General features: G+C 38.3%; 1 pseudogene; it reads right to left on the bottom strand.

Moving 5' to 3' along the window:
- The window catches only part of LOC128019641 (abl interactor 2-like), a 45,140-nt pseudogene that overhangs the window by 13,881 nt on the left and 10,883 nt on the right, over nt 1–20,376 (bottom strand).

Here is a 20,376-nt window from a genome sequence, read left to right on the forward strand (position 1 = left end):
AAAAAACACTTCATTTTATTTTATGCTTGAATATATTTTAAATAGTGCTGTCAAAATTAGCGCGTTAACGCATTCGATTAATTTGAAATATTTAACGCGTTAAAAAAAAATAACGCAATTAACGCGGTTGCAGTTTTTTTTATTTCCAGTTGTGGCCTATGTGTGTTCAACGTGCAAAGAAATATGGATAAGAGCAAGGAAGGACTTTTAGATGGAAAGTTTCAGTATAAAACTCTGCCGGATTACTCTTCAATCTGCCACAAGAAACATTACTCTTCATTCAGTCTGCCACAAGAAACAGCAACATTAAAATCATGAACTCAAATGTCATTGTTTAAAAAAAAAAAACAATGACTGTAACAGTGCGTAAATCAGACCTTTCTGTAACGCTAACGTTAATAAGCTTAAACGAAAATAATGAAATAATTGTGTAGCGGAGTATTTTTTGTACACAGTGCCGCGAACTGTCAATCACTCCTGTGCGCGTGCATCACGGTCCTCCTCGCAGCTGCAGCAACTTGCGCTCTCTCTCTTCATCAAGCTTTAAAACAAAAAGGGGACAAAAAGATCATATTGTCTTTGTGCATAGGCTATAGATTAATTAGATAATTAAATATCTAAATTTGTGCCTTGCCGTCTACGGTATTTTTTTAGAATTTAGAAAAAAGATGCTGCAGCCAATGAGCAGCCAGCGGGGGCTGCAGGACGACTCAACCTCCGCAGACAGTTTTTAATGTTTATCAGACAATAAATACTCAAGATTTTGCTTTAGTATAACTCACAACGAGTTTCACACACCTTCTCCGGCCACGTTGAGTTGTTGACACTTAACAGTGGGAAAAGCGACACATGCGCTATTCACTTGTATAACTTAAGGGTGAATGGGTAATGTAGTTTCTGTTCTCGGTGGGATGAATTAGGAAGCTTGCATTGTGAAGGGCGCTGTGAAAATCGGCAGTGCAGGTAAAAGATTAAAACCTCTATTAAAACAGATGTCCAAATGAGCGAACCGGTACGCTACAAGCACGTTCTGGGCGCATGGAGAGGTGGCAGTAAGCTCAAGAGCTATATTTGGAAGTGGTGGTACTGAGTACCGGTGTGTGCTGGCCCACTTAAAGCACTGGCAATGACTATACTTTGGAATTTTTTTGCAGTCCACTTAGAATTCAACATGGAAATCATTTTTGTTTTTTATTGGCATTGATTGTTTTGAAATTCAAATGGTACTTACATGCCTGTGTTTTTATTTCTGTAATAAATATGGCTTTCAAGCCAACAGTTAATTTGGAGGATATTGATGGTTTATTGCAGGTATGTTGTTTACATGAGAAAATCTGTGTTACAAGTTAAACAAAAATTCCAATAAACAATCATATTTTGAATTTAAATAGTTTCTTTGTCTTGAGTTTACATTAATTATTTACATTTTACATTTACATATCCAAAAAGTTTCAGTCTTTTAATTGCGATTAATCGCGATTAATCGCGATTAATTTTAAAAAATTGTGCGATTAATTAGTTAATTTTTTTTAATCGATTGACAGCACTAATTTTAAAATGTAATTAATTCCTGTGATGACAGATAAACTGACAGCAGGCATTACTCAAGCCGCGTCACATGATTCTTCAGAAATCATTCTAATATGCTGATTTGCTGCTCAAGATAGATTTATTATTAATGTCAATGCTGCTTTAAATATTAATGTGACACATTTACAGGATTCTTTAATGAATCGAAAATCCTAAATTTATTTAAAATAAATCTTGTGTAATATTATATTCTTATGATCAATATAATGCAAAAACTGTAATCGCATCACAAGGGTGAGTTATTGTTGTTTTTTTCATATTTAAGTTGCATGTGTGTGGTCCCTTGTCCAGTTCACTGTGGTACTCTGAATAGTTCAGCTCTAAGCTTTGTGTAATACAACAGTCCAGATGTGACGCCACAGGGAGGAATTTCCCACGAGTTGTAGAGGAGGCAGAGAGAAAGAGAGAGAAGTGGTGACACAGGAAAAGGGAGAAGGCAGGGACATGAACACACAAATGAGTATGTGTGACTAACATTTGCTCGTATCTTTGGCGGGCACAAAACACTCCAGTTGTCACACCATACCCCTGCAGTTACGCTGCATCTGAGTTACAGCTCATTACATACATTAGGTTTAATTACAGAAACAATTGAAAACTGGCTGGACAAGGATCTTGTCTGATCAGCCACCCAAATTTCTGAATAATTAAAAAATAAGAATCTTGGGTACTGTACTTTTCATGTGCGACCATTCCTGATGGCATACTGTTTGATTAAAGTAAGAAAGTTTAAAGTTTAGTCTAAAGATTCTACTCTAATATTAGTGTCAGAACCATTTATAATCAAGCTCCTTATAATCTACCTTTTACCTAACTATGTCACAGTCATGTAGGGCTGTCACTTTTGTGAAAAAATCATTTTCAATTTTTAAGACATAAGTGTTCATTAAATCGATTGTAAAATCGATTTTCCATGTCAAAAAAAAAAAAGAAAAAAAAAAAAGACATTTTCTTTTTCAACGGCAAATAACGGACGAACATAAAGAGAGCGCCGGAAATGCACAAGTCAGCAATATTTCTTATTTATTGTCATGAAGTTTCATGCAGAATAACAAACAGCAACATGAGTGCAACATTCTCAAAAAATATATATATGCAGAGGGGACGGCAGCCATAACAAAAGAAAAACCTCACTGCAGGCTTCAACCCAGCTGCATTTATGATTTAGGCATTTCAAAAATCTCCAAGAATATCTTAAATAATGATTCAATCCATTTCAAACAGCTGTCCAAAAAGAAAATGCGCTCCGACCACACTGATGTCTCAGGGATACTATAACTCAGAATCTCTTGTAACTAGATGCTCGAATGAGGCGAATTCGCATCTACCGGGCCACGAGACCTCCAGACGCGCGTAAAGCCGTCTTTACATTGATTGAACATTGAAAACATTCATGCCAGACGCTCTATTCACGTTTGGTGTGAACGCACCAGAAGAGGTCACTTTCGACGTCACTGGGTCTTATAAGCGCGTGAAATTGCTGGTATTTTCTGTCTAGCTTTCGCAGCGCATACTGCACTTTCGGAATTCTTTTTTTTCTTTTTCTGCTTGTTTGTGAGTTACATCTATATTTTTTAATTGTTTAATTATTTTAAAACGAATAGTGCACATATTTGGTTAAAATCGATTCCCTATTTTCATTTTCGAAAAAAATTGATTTTCGAACTAAAAGTGACAGCCCTACAGTCATGTACCAGTCACCTCCTAGCAGACTCTTCGAGCTGTCAGTCGTTCTTCAGTAAATATAGCCAAGAGTGTGACACTGAATGGGGAGGGGTGGTGTGTTGCTAAGTTACCTGAGAGATGTGGTTGATGGAGGACTCCATTCGGCGCAGCTGGGACGCCTGGATGTCCAGCATTTGGAGCACATTGTTGGCGAGCGTGTTGATGAGGTATGCCACGCTGGCCAGGGACTGAGTTGTGTAGTTCTTGGTTTCCTCTAGAGCGACGTGCTTGTCTGGAGACTAATGGAGAAGTAAAAGAGCAATATTCAGTGCGGCATTAAATCTGTTTAGCCATTTAAGGCAGTCCAATACTACGGGGCTGTTGAATCTGATTGGCTGATGAACGATCTATGGTGTGCAATTATTTCCAGGGAATCTCTTGGCTAAAGTAGATCCAGGCAGCTCTTGACTGCATTATATCTCCATATCACTTCATCAAATTATTTCAGTTATTCTAAAAGTCCTTACAGCCTAAAACAGCAAAAAAAACACGCACAAAAAAAAAAAAACGAATAAAGCTAATAAATATAGGGCAGCAAGATACAAATGACATGACAAAAATCATAACTGTCAATTATTTTCTTGATTAATTACAATTATCATAACTTGCATTGAATGATGTTTGCACCACTGCATGAAGCAACTGCATGTCATTTTATATGAACAAATAAGCTAAAAACACTAAAAAAAAAACGTAAAGTAGCGTGAAGTGTGTGGACAGACTTCATGCTATGGGCTCAATCTGGCTACAGAAGGCCCTGATCCTTTTTCTACAGTCCTTTAAATACATCAGACCAAGACAAACATCCCCCCAGATGGAGACATGTCCCAAGCCTGGGTGATCTCCTGTCGAAGATGCCCGTGTATGTTTTTATTGTCTGTTTCTCAGGAGATCAAAGCATCTCAGGTTCTTACATCCTTACATGTATAATAATATAAGGGAAAATTATTCACATGCTGGTATACAAGAAAATTTCCACCGTCAGACAAAGATGTATTAGTATTTCAATGGGGCTCGTGCCCCAGTTAAAAAGGGTCTAGCGACGCCCCTGGTGTGGAATGTCAGGGTCTAAGCAGTTCTTCAGTGACATCAATCTGCACAGTCACATGACCCAGGCTTTGATCCCTAGGCTGACAGAGAAAAAGTGTGTGTGTGTCTCTGTTTACACAATTCCTGTCTTTGTCGCAGGATGGTACCAGGAGGGAACAGTCACCTCTCACATACTTTTGACTGAGCTATTATAGACAGAAAACCGCTGTAACAAATTCAACAAAACCCACACAACAACAGACCAATGTGGATCCCAAACCACCTTAAACCAGAACAAGATAATTAAATATTCACTAATAAAGTGCCAAACAAAAGATCTACTGGTGACATATGGTTAGATGCATTAGATAGATATGCAAAATTAACCAATTATTTCATAATACAAAGCAATTTAATGTCATGAGAGATACTACGGCTAACTTTCATGTTGAAAAATTGATGAAATTTGGAAAAGAAATATGAAAAGAAATAAATTAATGTTTGCTAAAAAATTCTTAATTTCTTCTACAATTATAAGCTGATGCAATATCAAAATGAGAAAATACTGGCCACATAATCAGCCTAGCTAGCTATTAAATCAATTTATCAGAAAGTAAGTCTTCATGAATCTCGAAGCTGAAGTAGTAAACAAAAGCAGCCAAACACGTGACAAAATAATTATTCAGTCGAATGTATGAACTTGTTGTTTTACATGATGATTTAATGCAATTAAATGCTATAGACCCAGAAGAAGCTTTAAGCTAGCAGTGGGCAGGGATGTAGGCCAGAAAGACCCGTCCTCCCCCAGGACACACAACGACACACTGACACTAATATACAGACGCAGTGCGCTGACCCACGCTGATGACATCACAGCTGCATCTGAGCAGAGAGAGAGAGAGAGAAAGGGAGAGAGAGAGAGAGAGAGAGAGAGAGAAAGAGAGGGGAGGAGGAGAGACCCTCCGATACAGAACTGAACCTTTAACACGATGAGCAACAGCGTCTGGAGAGGAAACACGTCCCTCAAACTGCTGTGATGTGCCACTCATGTAGAGATTATTAGAACAGAGACACTGAGGACAACGACTGAATATCATCACTCCTGCACATTTCGAAAGAGAACGGAGAAACTCATTAAAACGCACAAAGAGAAATCAAAACCATCTCAGAACATGTTCCTTCCAAAATCATTTTTCACCAAATTGGGGTATTGTCAGGTTGTCAGCCATAAAACCTAGTAGACAGACACAGCAGTTTTCACAATACAAATTGTTATCAAAGCACTTCTTTTTTCACATAGAAACAGCAATAGATGTCAATAACTAGGGCCATTTTTCTTGTGAGTGATTGGCTTTTACATGGTATAAAAAATCTGGATGACACGACAGACTGAAGAGGCTGTCAGGAGCAGTCAGGGGAGGGAGGAAAACATTCAGTCGTGAATCGAGCTGACTGATAGTGCAAATAGATTTTAGGTTTTGAAAAAACTGTTGAGTTTTGTCAATGTTTTTTTTTTTTACGTTCCTTATTTTTTTGGTTCCAGAGTCAAATGTTCAGAGACAATTGCTTATGAATCAGCCGGTACACTGGTATTCTGTATGCTTGTATTTAGGGATCCACGATCATGATTTTTCATGGCCGATTCCGATACCAATTTTTTTTACAAGCAAACTGGCTGATTCCAACACAGATTTCCATTTTTTTATTCTTTAAGAAACAAAGGAAGAAAGGAGGAAAGTATGCATACACAGGATGTTTATTTGGATTTTAATAGGCCACACTGGCTTTTGGCTATTGAAAACAATAACCGTAATGATCTTAAATTAACTGCAGTAACTGCACAGTAAGTAGCCTACATTCAATACAAACAAAGAAGGTACAGACAACAGCATTTAGCTTTTGTTTTTGAATTGGGTTGAAACTACAGAGAACTGGCCTTAAATGAAAAGATTAACTGTAACCAACTGAAATTAACGGAAACAACTGCATAGTTCTACAATACAAACAACAAAATCAACACGCATTCAATAAGATGTTTCTCAATCAGTGTTCAGTATTTGTTTTAGTTTTTACGATTGGTTTTAAATAAAAAAAAAGTCTTTACCAGTGAGACTAAATAAAAGTATACTATATTAATGCATTTCAAAATGTTAAAATAAAATAATGTTGGTTCGAATAAAACAAAGATGCAAAATGTTTCATTCGTCCAATAAAATAAAATAATAAATAAATAACTATTGTTTCAAGTAAAAAAAATATAGTTGTGAATCTTTACCCTAAAATTCTTTAATTGGATGAATGAAATACTTTTTTTTTCATTGTGCAACAGCAGGTAATTTTTTTCGGTGTAATTGTATGGTAAAAAAAAAGAATCATGCTATACAGAACTGACATTTACTTCTGGCTTTTCAAATGTGTTTGCAAGTTCTACTTTACCCAAAAATTAAACATTTCAGTTTTGTCACAGTTTAGTCTGTTTCGTTTCTCATCCAACACGCGAGACGTTGAGCTGAACATCCCTTCACAGGGTGCGGACAGGTACAGTACGCTCTTATTTGTGCGCCAGTACAACAACGGCTGTTCGCTTCCTGCTATCTGTGCCATAAACATGTAGCTCTGCACTTCCAGTACTGAAGGCCTTCCCGTGTCCTTTGCACAGATTCCAAAATACTTCTACACAAATGGCATGATACCAAATGATTACAATGTAGTCTGTGTACACGGGTGCATTTCCGGAAAAAACGTCCGAAAAAAGACCAAAAACAGCCGGTTAACCGCTGCATCCCTACTTGTATTTTTTTTTGTGCGGCTCAAAACTTTATTTCGTGTGAAGAGACGGAATTTTTTAGACTTTACTAAAACAGGTAAAGATTAAAAAAAAAAAAAAAAAAACTGTGTTCATGACCCCTGAACTGATGTGGGTCTGAAAGGCAAGTCTGTCTGGGAGAGGTGAATGTCTACTCATTGTTTCAACTGCTTTTGTTTGAAATGAACCGCTCTGTCAAAGAGAGCAGGTACAGGAGTCATTTACTGCCCAAACCACACAGTTCTCTCCATTTCAATCGCACACAAATGGAGGCAGGGCTCGTGGGTAATTACACGGCAGTGCGCCCCTTAATGACTGCTCAGATGTATGCTTACAGCACTGACCACAGCAGATGACTCAAATAATTACTCTCTGAAATGAACAGGTGGGTAGAACAAGAGATGCTGATGAGACTTTTGTTCCTCATGTTCGCTCACAGAGCTCACAGCTGTTTTCATAAGACACCTCTTCAGAGACCTCTTTCAACAAGAGCTTCTCAAAAAGGGTGTCAGACTGCTAGTGATGCTACACTTTCAGAAGCGTGACTGTAGCGCAGCTCAGTTGAAAGAAATGAACCCATCAGATGAGCTGAAGCAATAATCACTGTCCAAGAATGTCTCAAGCAGTGCAGTAATTCAACTAAGCAAATCTGTACATTCAATTTATTTGGATATCAGGTATAGTACATGTTTATGAAACAATCTTTAGACCAGTGGTTCCCAACCTTTTTCAACTCGCGGTCCACACAACCAAACACATGTTTGCGCAGCCCACTGCAACAAAATTAACTGACCCTGCTATTGTTGGGTTAATAACTTAGTACTCAGAAGCTAGATTGTTAAACTGTCATTATTGAATGAACTTGCAATGAACAGAAAATAACTCGGGCTGGCAACGCTTGGCACAACTGCTGTTGTCCTGTAGCATATGCAGCAAAAATATCTAAGATAAATTGGTGGTTTATTCTTAAACCAATCAGCAAGCTTGAATAGTGGAAGCATAGTTACAGTTTAATATTTAATCAATTTAATATTTTTTTCTTTTTTAATTATATATGAAACGATGTTATTAAGTTATGACTTAGACATTTTTACTAATATTATATTATATTTTACAAATATAATTTACATATAAATATATTTTACAAATATTATATTATATTATTGTTTGTTTTAATAGTGTATTGACAATAGGGTATTGACTCTATTTTGTGTTGTGCGCTTAGCTGAGCTGCGTCTCAGGGTCTGCTCTCCCTTCTCTGCAGGAAATCTACCTCAAATGCTGCAAAACAGAGCTGTTAAAATCATCAAGGACTCCATCCACCCCAGTAACCATCTTTTTTTACTCTGCTGCCGATAGACGGGCTGTGCCGATAGACGATACTATCGTGTATCGATGATAGTCAGAGATATCGACATAAGCAGATATCTCTGTTGATAATCAAGACGATATTAGGCTCATTTTCCTATTAATGCATTAGATAACTTTTATTTAGGCAGTTTATTATAACTCTGCTATTAATATGCCCCACTATTTCCACACCGCATTTCACACACACAGCGCGCACGAGCGCAGGAGGATTAGAGCCTGAAGTCGCAGTTGTCCGCTTTGACTCGGATAACTCGTTAAATCCATGAAATGAAAGCGATAGAAAATGAGGAGTTGGTGTCCCTCACATTTATTGGCTGGTAGACAACAAAGCGCTCTTCTCATACATGAGAGTTTAACTCTTTCTTGGCATTACAAATAAAGAAAAGACAGAATAATAACAAGGTGGCAGAGCGAACTTATGATCCATAGTGGTTCTCACATAGTTATTCTCTTGAAGACTGATCACTTAATTTATAACACTCATTATGTGGTGATGACGTAAAGGAATACGTGAAAACTGCTATGGATTATAAGTTCGCTCTGCCGCCTTGTTATTATTTTCATGCACTCTGCACTACAATGTAATGCATGCAAAATACATAGTTTGGCCATTACAAAGTCTCCTTCCACAAACAGACGTACATAGTCTGCAGATGTAAGGAATTGCATTGCACTCTAACAAGTAATCTGAACAGCCTACATACGTGCAATATTTTAAAGGAGCCCTCATTATCTGAGTTTAATGCCACAGTTATGTTAGAATGCATCTCATTCTTGTTTCTGTGGTGGTGCGTCGGTCACATCATGAAGCACGCCATCCGGAGCACTGTATGACTGATGCATCAGTTCTATTTAACTTTATTCCAAATATATGAACTTACCTGTTTTTAATACTTAAATTTTTGTCATAAACGAACCCGTTTAATATAGTGTTAAATTGCTGGACTTTAAAATAAACTATTGATTTTCACTGTTGACTGATTTTGCAGAACATTTAGACTGATAACTTCTGTGCGCAGTAGTGTTGCATGGTGCACCGATACTTCAAAAGTATCGTGATTCTCGGAAATTAAACACGTCACGATTCCTAAATTTATTACTATCAATACTTCAAAGAATGACTGTGTTCCAGATTTGTAAGAGACGTATCTCATGTTGGTGTGTGCAACGCACGCTTCCAGTGCCTCCCTATGGACGTCTGTGTTTTTTTTTCTCCTCATGCAAGCAGCAAAAAAGCACTACAGCGATTTGTTTGGTCAGACAGTTTATATATAATATTCACGTTAATCGGGGATTAAACGTGGAGTTCTTTTCTGTATGCTAAATATGAGCGTATCTGCACTGCACCTATAAGTGCGCTTTGTATCTGCTGATTGCTGATCGGGATTTACATGCTTGGCTCACTGACCCTGTATACCAATTAATTTCATTCATAAACGAGATGTATCAGTTCATTCAACTCATTCACGCATGAGTAGATCTCTTGATCTCGTTCAGTGAAGGGCGGATTCGTTCAATACATTCAACAAATCACATGCCCCATCACATCTTGAGTAACTCTTTGGCAGGATGAAACAGTTCACAGAGCTGTTCACGAGCTGCGCATGCGCTGCTAATAGCGCTGAGCTCGCGCTGCTAATAGCGCTGAGCTCGCGCTTCTCCGCTGAGTCCGCTCGTGCGCTGCTGTGGAGGGAGGAGCTTCAGTGAACAAGAAATATGAGTCTAGTAGCAACGTATCTTCCGTGATGTCCCCGATGCACAGGTCGGGGTGGCTAAAGAAATGTTACTTTATTTGCGGGCTGGTGCGGGCCAAATAATTTCATAAAAGCGCAACCCAAGGGTTGGAAAAAAACCCGACCCGCGCATCACTAGGCTGTATATGTGAGCACGATACTGTGGCCACCGGTCCACGACTGGTAGAAAAGGTGTCGCTCAAAGATGACGCTCATTAAAGCTCACTGGCTGAGTTTTCTCCTCTGAAAGAAAAGGTTGCACAACTGACTGAATAAGTTACAATATCTGAGATATTGCTGTTAAATTTTATTTGTTTTATTTTGTTTTTTACTTGAATGCCATTGCTTAAATTGAAAATCTTTTGAGATTTAATCTTCTGAGTTCAGAAACATTGTTTAATATAATCGCTGTTCATATTTTTATTCAAAGTTCAGAATCAAGATAAATGTATTACTCTTATGTTTTTTTATGATAACTGAGATAATGCTGCTAAATTTATTCTTTCTTTACCTTGAATGTCATTGCTCCATTTTTTTATATTTTGATATTTCATATTTTGTTCAAATGTTTAATATATCTACTGTTCATATGTTCATTTATTATTGTGTTATTTGATTAGAATGTTGTCCTGGTTTTAAAATAAAACAACAATGATATTTGAGTGTATTTTCCCTTTTCAGGAAAAGTATCGAAATCGCAATTCTTGAATAGGTATCAGTATCGAAACAATAATTTTAGTATCGTGAAAACCCTAGTGCGCAGATGCGGCAAATTTGTCACAGGATGCATGATATGACAGCTGCGTCTGACTATATATAAACCAGTTGGTTTTAAATACAGTATTTTTTATTTAACGTTAGTTTATCAGTATGTTTTAAAGTATTATTTTTTTTTGATTACTGGTAATTACATGGGCTCTCTCTCGCGCACCTGCGTGGTTTAAAACACCAAATAGTTATGCTATGACAAGAACAAAGAGTCTCTTTCTTGCTCCACCCATGCATGATAATATCGTGTATCGTCGATCTCACGGGCTGACGATATGACGATTTGAAAAATGACCTTATCGCCCAACACTACTGCCATCTGTTAAACACTTCCGTAGCCTGATGCCAAAAACCGAGAGACTAACAAGGAGTTTCTTCCCCCGGGCCATCAGGCTCCTAAACTCAAAACCAGCCTCTTAACATATTCATGTCTCTTAATAAACTTAATATTCACTTTCTCAGTAAGATATTCATCATTCACTACCTCACATTGACATACTGACAGTGTCAACCTGTTTGCACATTTGCCTCTTGTACATTCCTGTGTATATTAATATTTAAGACTGGAGTTTATACATTTATCATTCAGTTTTATTTCATTCTTTCATAGCTATATTTATGTATATTTTCATCTGTGTTGTATTCTTTAAAAATTTGCAATGTCCATGCAGCGGACATTACTGACATTTCACAATCTTGAATAGTAATTGGCGGCCCACCTGCAATACCATCACAGGCCCACAGGTTGAAAACCACTGAACCCGTGCTCGCTCGTCCTCGTATGCAAGCACGCATGAACTGTCACGATCTAATGCACTGTAAATGCCAGATTTTTTAAAACTAATAGGCCTAGCAGAACGCAAAAATTCAAAATCAAACATTTTGCAAAACAGGATCAAATAAAGTACTGGTCATAATACTTGCATAAAATGTTTGATGTGAAAAAAGCGGTTCACAGTCAACAAAGTAAAATGATCTCAAATGTATAGCGCTCTCTTGAATATTGACATCCCTCAATGCAAATGAGCTGGATGGAAACCTGGCTATTTATATATATCTGATTCTCTGAACTGCGTCTGCGGCACAAACGGCGGCGCCCATCGCGCATACAGCTCAACTAACGCGATCGTTATAAAGCTGTTTAAACAACAATATACTTCCACTTGCATGTATTTGACAATCGGAATATCAGATATTTCATGCCATAACTAACACATTTGTGAATATTCTGAATAAAAAAGGAAAAATTATATAAAAGCAGATCATCATTCATTCAGCGCTGTTGCTGCTGCAGTGAGTCACGTGACAAGCAATGACGCGTCACCATGGAAAGGCCGCCCCCCCTTTCACAATATAGTTCCCATGTCCCTAGTGTGTGCGCGCTGGCTTTAACGGTGCAGTCAAGGGCACTCGTAAAACTGATGTTTGTTGTGACTGTCAGAGTTGTATGCATGGCGAACGCGGAGAGGGGAAATCTATCTCGTATATATTGTTGCTTTTTTCGATATTAATATCTTGAAAGTTCATATCTAGATATAGATATGATAACGATATATCGTTCAGCCCTATTAGTAACTATGCTTTTGGGAAATGCACCCCTGATTGGTTGAGTTCACCAACATTGGCTGAGGTCAACCACAATTTATTCGGATCATTTTCAAAATAATACTGATATTGTGTCATGAAATGTAATTTTAAAAGTATTTCAGGCGAGAATGTAGTTGTTTAAAACTCAAATCTATGGTTTATTTATAAAGACGGTGCCTATTTAAAAATGTGTTTCGCCGATCTCGGAGACTGTGAGCTCCACGCGATCAGCAGGAGCTCAGTGCTTATGTACCCGCCGAGAAGCAGCCTCACCTCGACTAGACCTTCTGATATGTGCCGCTGGCTCTGATGTCGCTTTAGTGGTTAAACAAAATATAATTCGTTTTGGGTAAATCTAAGAGTTTATCTTTGGTCTATTAAATTTATCTATTTGTAAAAAGGAAAGTAAAAAAGGAAAATTGATATAATATTTCGTTTCATTGTAATGGCTGTATATACACCCTGTACTAAGTACATTTCTGCAGCTGGTATTATGTTTAAATGAAAACGAAAGGAGGCAGTGGTATTTGATATCCTATTTCGTTTTATTGTAAATATACAGAGAGGAAAATTGCAGTAGCCAAAGAGAGCTGACTGAAGTTATCAAGTACGCTGCTGTTTGCAGAATTACCAGATTTGCGTCGTCGCAGACATCACACTCCCGAGTCGAATGCACAAAGTCTGAACTACCGAGGATGCACGTCCAAAATCAGTGTACTTTGTATTGAGAAACGCGCACAGACCTACGTCACCAGTCTATTTGCCTAATCTTCCCGGTGCTTTACACCGCGGTGGAAACGCAAAAAGCAACAGGTCTGGGGAGAAAAAAAGTTCCAGGGGAAAAAAGTTCCTGGTACAAATGTTCCGGGTAATTTCGGTGGAAACTCGGCATACCTTTATCTCCCACTGTTGTTGAATCTTCCAAAAGTTTTGGCTTGGCTTCACATTCGGCAGCAGCATTTTCCACTGCACCAATAACACGGGGCTGCCCGCCGACGTCCCTGCCTTTAAATCAGTGCTACTAAACACGGATATTTGCCGATGCCAATATATTAAATAATTACAAATATTGGCCCGATATATCGGCCGACTTCTATATACTATACAGGAAACTGCGGTTTTATTTTTATTTTCAAACTTAATTAAGTTAAGAATATTTTGTATTACAAAAAAAGCTCTTTTTTTTATTCTAAGGATGAAACTTATTCCTGAAAAGAATGTTCTTAAAAGCCATCAGAAATCACGTTCACTTACACACCACACACACCTATTCCAGAATGTGCAAGAAATATGGAGTGCAAATAAATGTAACAGACTGTTCGATCTTGATGGAGGCTTTTAAAATTAACTATCACACTGCATTAAAAATGTGATATCATGAATCTGACCCCTCAACCAGCTAATTAGGGTATTCAGGATTATTACAAACCTCCATCAAACTTGGCAGAACTCTCAACTGTGTAGCAACACATGAAAACCACTCAGAATACGTTAGTGACCACAGAGCAATGCCCTAACAACCAGCCAGAGCATCGTGGTGGTGAGTTTTGATTACTGTTTGAGATCACTGTTTTTGTGGCAGATTAATACTAAATTAGGTTAAATTAATTATAAGTGCATAATTAAAAAGTAATTATGGATAGTTTGACTAACTTAAATGAGGAGTTTGCTAAAGTTTGAAAGCAGTGCACACAAGGCTGATGCGTTGTCATGTGAATATTGAGGCAGTCGAGGATGTATCGCAGATGTGGAAGACTAAATCGAGAATCAAAGCAGCCCACACAGTCTCTCCTACTAGACACACACAGACTCATCTCTCTTTCATCGTCATATCAATGCAGAACTGGCCAAGACGAGAAATATTAGCATCTGTCTCCCAGAGGTTCTCGCTGTATTGCAGGAGAATTATGGCTCAAGTAACCATAACTGCAGCCTATCAGTACGTCAGCCACATACAAGACTATAGAGTCGGTCTGATAACAAAGATTCGTAGAGAGAAAGAAAAGGTAGTCAAACGTGGAAAGCAAGTGTATGGCTTCAGATGCTAGAGTGATCGGTGTCATTTTTAAATGACTGGAAAACCAAGAAAGAGTTCAGAAAGAGAAAATATATAAATTGCACAGGAATTTAAATGCAAGTACATTGGTATATTGCATTATTGCTACAAATAGTTTCAATAATTATTGAATAATTGTTGCATCTATTGTCGGGGAAACAAGGATGCTATTTCATGCATACTGAGTTTTTTACACCGTTAATGAGTTGGATTCCCATGCTAAACATGGACAACGTTTCAAAAATTATGTTGTATGTTTGACGGAGTATTTTTGTTCCAAAAATACTCCTTGCGGTTTGTCACAAGTTTCGGAAAGTTTTTTTCGAGTATGGGTCTGTGTGACGTTAGATAGAGCGGAATTTCCTTATATGGGTCCTAAGGGCACTTTTTTTCCCGGAAGAGCGCACGCTCCCATATAGCAGAGCAGAGACATTCACTGACCAGAGCGAGAGAGTTTTTGGTTGCCAGGGCAAGACAACCCTGCACAGATTACCTTACACTTTTAATCAAAGTTTGTAATTAGAGGAATTCCTCATTTAAAAACATTTAGTGGGCTTAAATGGTACCACAGTGAGAAATGTTGAAAATAGACAATGTTTTCCTTTAAAAATGGAAGATGTGTTTACAAAAACATGCATGGAACCTAGCTTTTTAAATATACCATGGACTTTGCATCATAGTCATTTTCATTGTACCCACATTAAGAAATGTAAAACAAATTGAAATCAAGGTTAGCTTGTGTTGGCTATAGATTGAATGCATTTTGTGGCACTGTAACATTTAAGCCCATCTTTAAAAATACTTAATTATAATAATATGCTCTACATAAGAGGTGCATTTATTTGTAAATGAATATTTAAAACATTTAAAAACACTTAAGCCCCTTTCACACTGCCATTCCAGCAAATACACGGGTAAAGTGTTCTGGCAATCGTTCCCAGGTCACTAGATTTTCCACTTTCACACTGCCAGTGATTACCCGGGATGTGTGCGTGCTTTTTAGGGCTGTCAAAATTGCTAAAAAATGACATTCGAATATTCCCTCTAACAAAAACATGAATATTCGAACTATTCGAACATCTGGTGGTGCATTACGTCAATAACAGGACAAAATAATACAAAGATACACAACTACTTGTAAAGGTAGTCTATTTAAGTTTAAACATATTTGACAATGTATTACCTACACAAAAACAAGGAAATCAATTAATGGCCAAGACTGCAGACCTCACACTCTCTCACCCTCACGTTCTCTGCGCATAACGGTTTAAATAAACAAACACATTTTTCAGTGCTGATCAAGAGTTTTGTGCAAGCGATTTAAGGTCGCGAATTCTGTCCCAAATATAGCAGGCTTCATTCAGTGATTGAAACAAATATAATTAATATGAATTGAAGCTTTACAGCATATAGAACTGAGCGAGCTGTGGTAAACATGGAACTTTTCCTTGAGATGAAACGATAAATAATCAAACCTCGGATCCATTGCTTGACAGAACTCCCTGAAGCCTGCCCCATCCACGACACTGATCGGTCTCATGTCCTTACAAATGAACAAGATTAATTTATCCGTTATGGCCTCTTGTCGTGTTGCAGACAAAGCGCTTGTGGACGTGACTTTTTAGCTGGAGTTCCACACATTATACCGTGCTCATTTGGGTGCACATTTCTGAGATGTGACCTCATGGTTGAATGGTATGCTAACTGTATTCTGAATAGCTTGTATACAACTTTATCTCGGGGGTAACAATTTTACCTTGCTTTCTCTGCTGCGGTCGAGTATGGCTCTGCACTTGCTGGCATCTTCCATGAAGACGCGTCAACTTTCAGCAGTGATGCTGTGCCAGACAGTGCGACTCCTGTGACCTGTCCCTGAACCCTCAGGCGCGCTAGCGCCCCCACTCACAAAGCAGACAGCCACGCCTCTACTACCGCGGGGGTTTTTTCAAAAAAAAATTTTTTAATTCGAATATTAATTTTCACCTTCGAAATTTGTTTTTTAAAACCTATTCGAATATATATTCGAATTTAGAATATTCGTTGACAGCCCTATTGCTTTCACACACAACCCGTAAAGATCCTGTAACGACACGTGACATCAGAGCCTGACTTGTAATGTATGAGTCGAAAACGTTAGGCACGTTATACTTTCACTGAAGCAAGCGAACGATCTCGGCATCAGCGCGGAAAGTGAGGAACAAACTGATCTCTGCTTCATTACAGTTTGCACACATTTTTTCGCTGCGAACGTTGATCTTCCTTCAAAACAGCCGTAAAAGAGCCGCGCGTCACTACTTCGTCATGGCATTAGATCTGGCTTTTGTTCACACAGGGCTCATCCCGGGTTGAATCCGGCAAATGTCACTAGGTCCCCGACCCGGGTTCAATGCCGGAATCAATCCTGGGACGTGTTTGCTTTCACACAGAAGGCGACCCGGCAATGTTCAGGCAATTTGCCGGGTCCGCCGTGGAGTCTGAAAGGGGCTTTAGTGTTTGTAGTTCACATGCTTATGTCGTTGGCAGTCTATCTTCCAGTAAGGCTAATGGTTTGACTAGATTTTGGTAGATCAGCTTTGTGTGCAACCTAATAAAACTCATCTTTACATTTAAAGGAAAATGATATAAAATATTATAGTAGTACCATCTTTTCATACACAAAATACAATACATTAACCTCTTATTTGACATAATATTAGTGTGCTTACCAAAGAAATGTTTGAACACTGCAGAAATGTGTGGATTTCTGAAGGGTCCTGAAACACCAAAGATTTGGGGTGTCTTTATGTGAAATCCTGAGGCAGCATGCACATTGGTGTGGCTAACTCAGGATGGCCAAATGTGATTGGTATGCAATAAAAACCTCTGGGAATTAACAAATTACTGGATTGGTTAAAATACTGTGCTCAAAGTGGGCTTTAAGGGTATATGGGCTTAATGGGTACACTTACTAATTTGTAATTAAACCGCTCAAAAGCACTGACTGACTATCAGACAGTATTTTTTAATATAGTTTAAATTAGAGATGTCCATCTCCATTCACACTCACAACTCAGAAACTGCATAAAACAGGTCAACCAGCTATACTTTTCCAAAAAGAAACTATGCTCGCAAATTCCATTGATACAAACAGATTTCAATGGAACTTGCGACCACAGCTAGTTAACATAGCTTTTGGGAAATGTGCCAAAAAACTCACATGAAAATCAAAGTGAAATACACAAATTTGGTCTGATCCTCTAAGACAGCACTGTTCCAGACCAGTCTGTAATATATAAGACACAACAGGCTCAAAACAATTCTTATAGACGTAGTATTTTCAACATCACAGGTGTTAATATAGCAGAAGAGCAAATACTATATAATAGGTCACATATCAAACAGCTGTACAAATACTGACAACAGTTTCACTTCAAGGGTTAGTTCATCCTTTCAGAACTCCTTCCATCACACCCTCTTTCTCACCATCTATGTCAGTGTATTTGTGTTTGTGTGCGTGTCTCTCTCTCTAGCCAGTGTTTTGCCTGCCTGTTCCTGACACGCTGTCTATTAATCTGAGCCAGTTGGTCATCTGATTTCTCTGCTTGGCCTGAGGAGAGGGCAGCACTGCACCATGAAGCTGGAGGACAAATTTGCAAAAGAAATGCCTGCTTGCCTCTTTTACATCTCACTAAATTGACGAGAGGGGTGAGGGACAGAGTGTGGAGGATGGGGGCAAGACCGGACTGCTGAGTCTGGACACAGCTCCTCCATCTTCTGTCCTGTAATCGCTCTCAGATGGAGAATTACTGCACACTAAAATCTGAAAGATGTGCCTTGCTGTCCTGTTCCCATTTGGCAACAAATATCAGATTCACACTCTAAATGTCTCATTGCCATTAATGATACAAAGTGCTCAGAGTGTAAAATTTACTTAACCAAAGTGAAGCAAAAAAACAAACAAAGACATAATACATAAAGATTTTTCATTTTGGTACATCCCTATATGTGTGTGTATATATATATATATTTTAACGTTTCATTCATAGTTTACGTCTGCGTTTAGCTTCAAATGGTGTTCTATAAAAATGATTTGCTTTCTGATTCTGACATCCAAACTTTGTTTTTCTAAAATCGCAAGGATTTTACTAATTTCCCTCCACTTGTTCCCAGTGTTTTTCTTCCAACACAATGCGCGCAGAGCTGCAAGTGACATAACTGATGTCTACTCCAAATTGGTCTATAATAGCAACATGTAAAATTTGCTTGGCTGAAATATCGACAAGCATCTCTTTGGCAAAGAACTTTACTTTGACTGGTTTATAACCTGAGAACACAATACACAGAAGAGAAGAAAAAAAAAACGATTAACAAAGCAAATCTTTCTTCTCCTGTAAGAAGTCACAGAGTTTGCCCTCACAGAAAAGAGTCCTAGTGCCAGGAGATGAAAGAAAACAACTGCCATCGTGTCCATAAAAGGAGAGGCTTTCTTCTCAAAGACTCATTCTGGCATCGACTTGACAAACTATCCTCTGTGATAATGGCCTGGGCATAGTGCTTCCAGTGCAGTTCAACACATACAAACCCATTCTGTGAATAACACCAATTCAATCACGCACTCTGAGAAGATAAATCTGGGGGTTTATTGCAGACAGTTTCTACTTGTCCACCCCCACTAGAGCAAGCATGTGCAGTAAACCACTTTTAGCACGCTTCAATTTTTCATGTCTTTCATTCATGTTCAATTGACAGGCAGCACAAACACCATCATTTCTGCATCCTTCATGTTTACGGTCTAATTATGGCTCCATCTGGAAAGACTGTCCTGCTGCTAGTGAATTCCACATGATAAGTTGTACAAAACATTCTGAGAGGAATAGCACTGACAATTATCAGCTATAGCTTATTACTGATTTATCAATGGCCAGTTTATCATCCACTGAAAAGAGCCGACTATTAAGAGTGAACGGTTAGGAGGACTGTCATTATTACTCAGATCAAGAACAGGCTAGTGAGATACTTGGAATATGAGTAACACAGTCTGCTTCAGAAAATCTCATAGTTTGAGCCAACCGCACTGTTGAGTCACTGTGATCTTTAGCCTAATGAAGGTCTAGAATTTAGGTCTATAACTAATAAGTTTTGCCAACCAGTCACCAACACAACCAGTGATTGTTTCAGCGCCTTCTCAACTTGGAATCAAAGCCAGAAGAAAATTGTCTCCATGGCTGCCATTAAAACAAACATTTTGGAAGTGCGTCCACGCCTTCCAAGATTCCTTTAGGATTCAGAGCGGACCACTCATCTCACATCATCCAAACATGGATCCAATTACAACTGGGACTCTCCTCAGCAAGTGATAATTGAAACAAGCTGGAACAACCTGGAATGGATACAATAGCCAACCACAAACACAATCCTTACATACATGAAAAACTCCCCCCAGGCTTGTCAGCTCCATCTTTCTCTCCAAGCACTGACTACAGCCAATCACTGGTGTTCACTGACATGCATGCCTAGAAAGCTTGCTTGAGGGAATAAAAGAAAGAAAGATGATTTGCCTGATAAAGATAAGCAACTGATGTGATGAAACCAAACAGTCTGACATCTCTTTAATTAACAGTAGGGCTGTGACGGTGGTTTTTACGGTTGGTCATGGACCAACAACCGCCGGTGGTGCGGTGTTTAAAAAAAAAAAAAAAAAAAAAATGCATATGCATATATATATATATATA

Source organism: Carassius gibelio, chromosome A9 (genome assembly GCF_023724105.1).
Source record: "Carassius gibelio isolate Cgi1373 ecotype wild population from Czech Republic chromosome A9, carGib1.2-hapl.c, whole genome shotgun sequence".
Taxonomy (NCBI): domain Eukaryota; kingdom Metazoa; phylum Chordata; class Actinopteri; order Cypriniformes; family Cyprinidae; genus Carassius; species Carassius gibelio.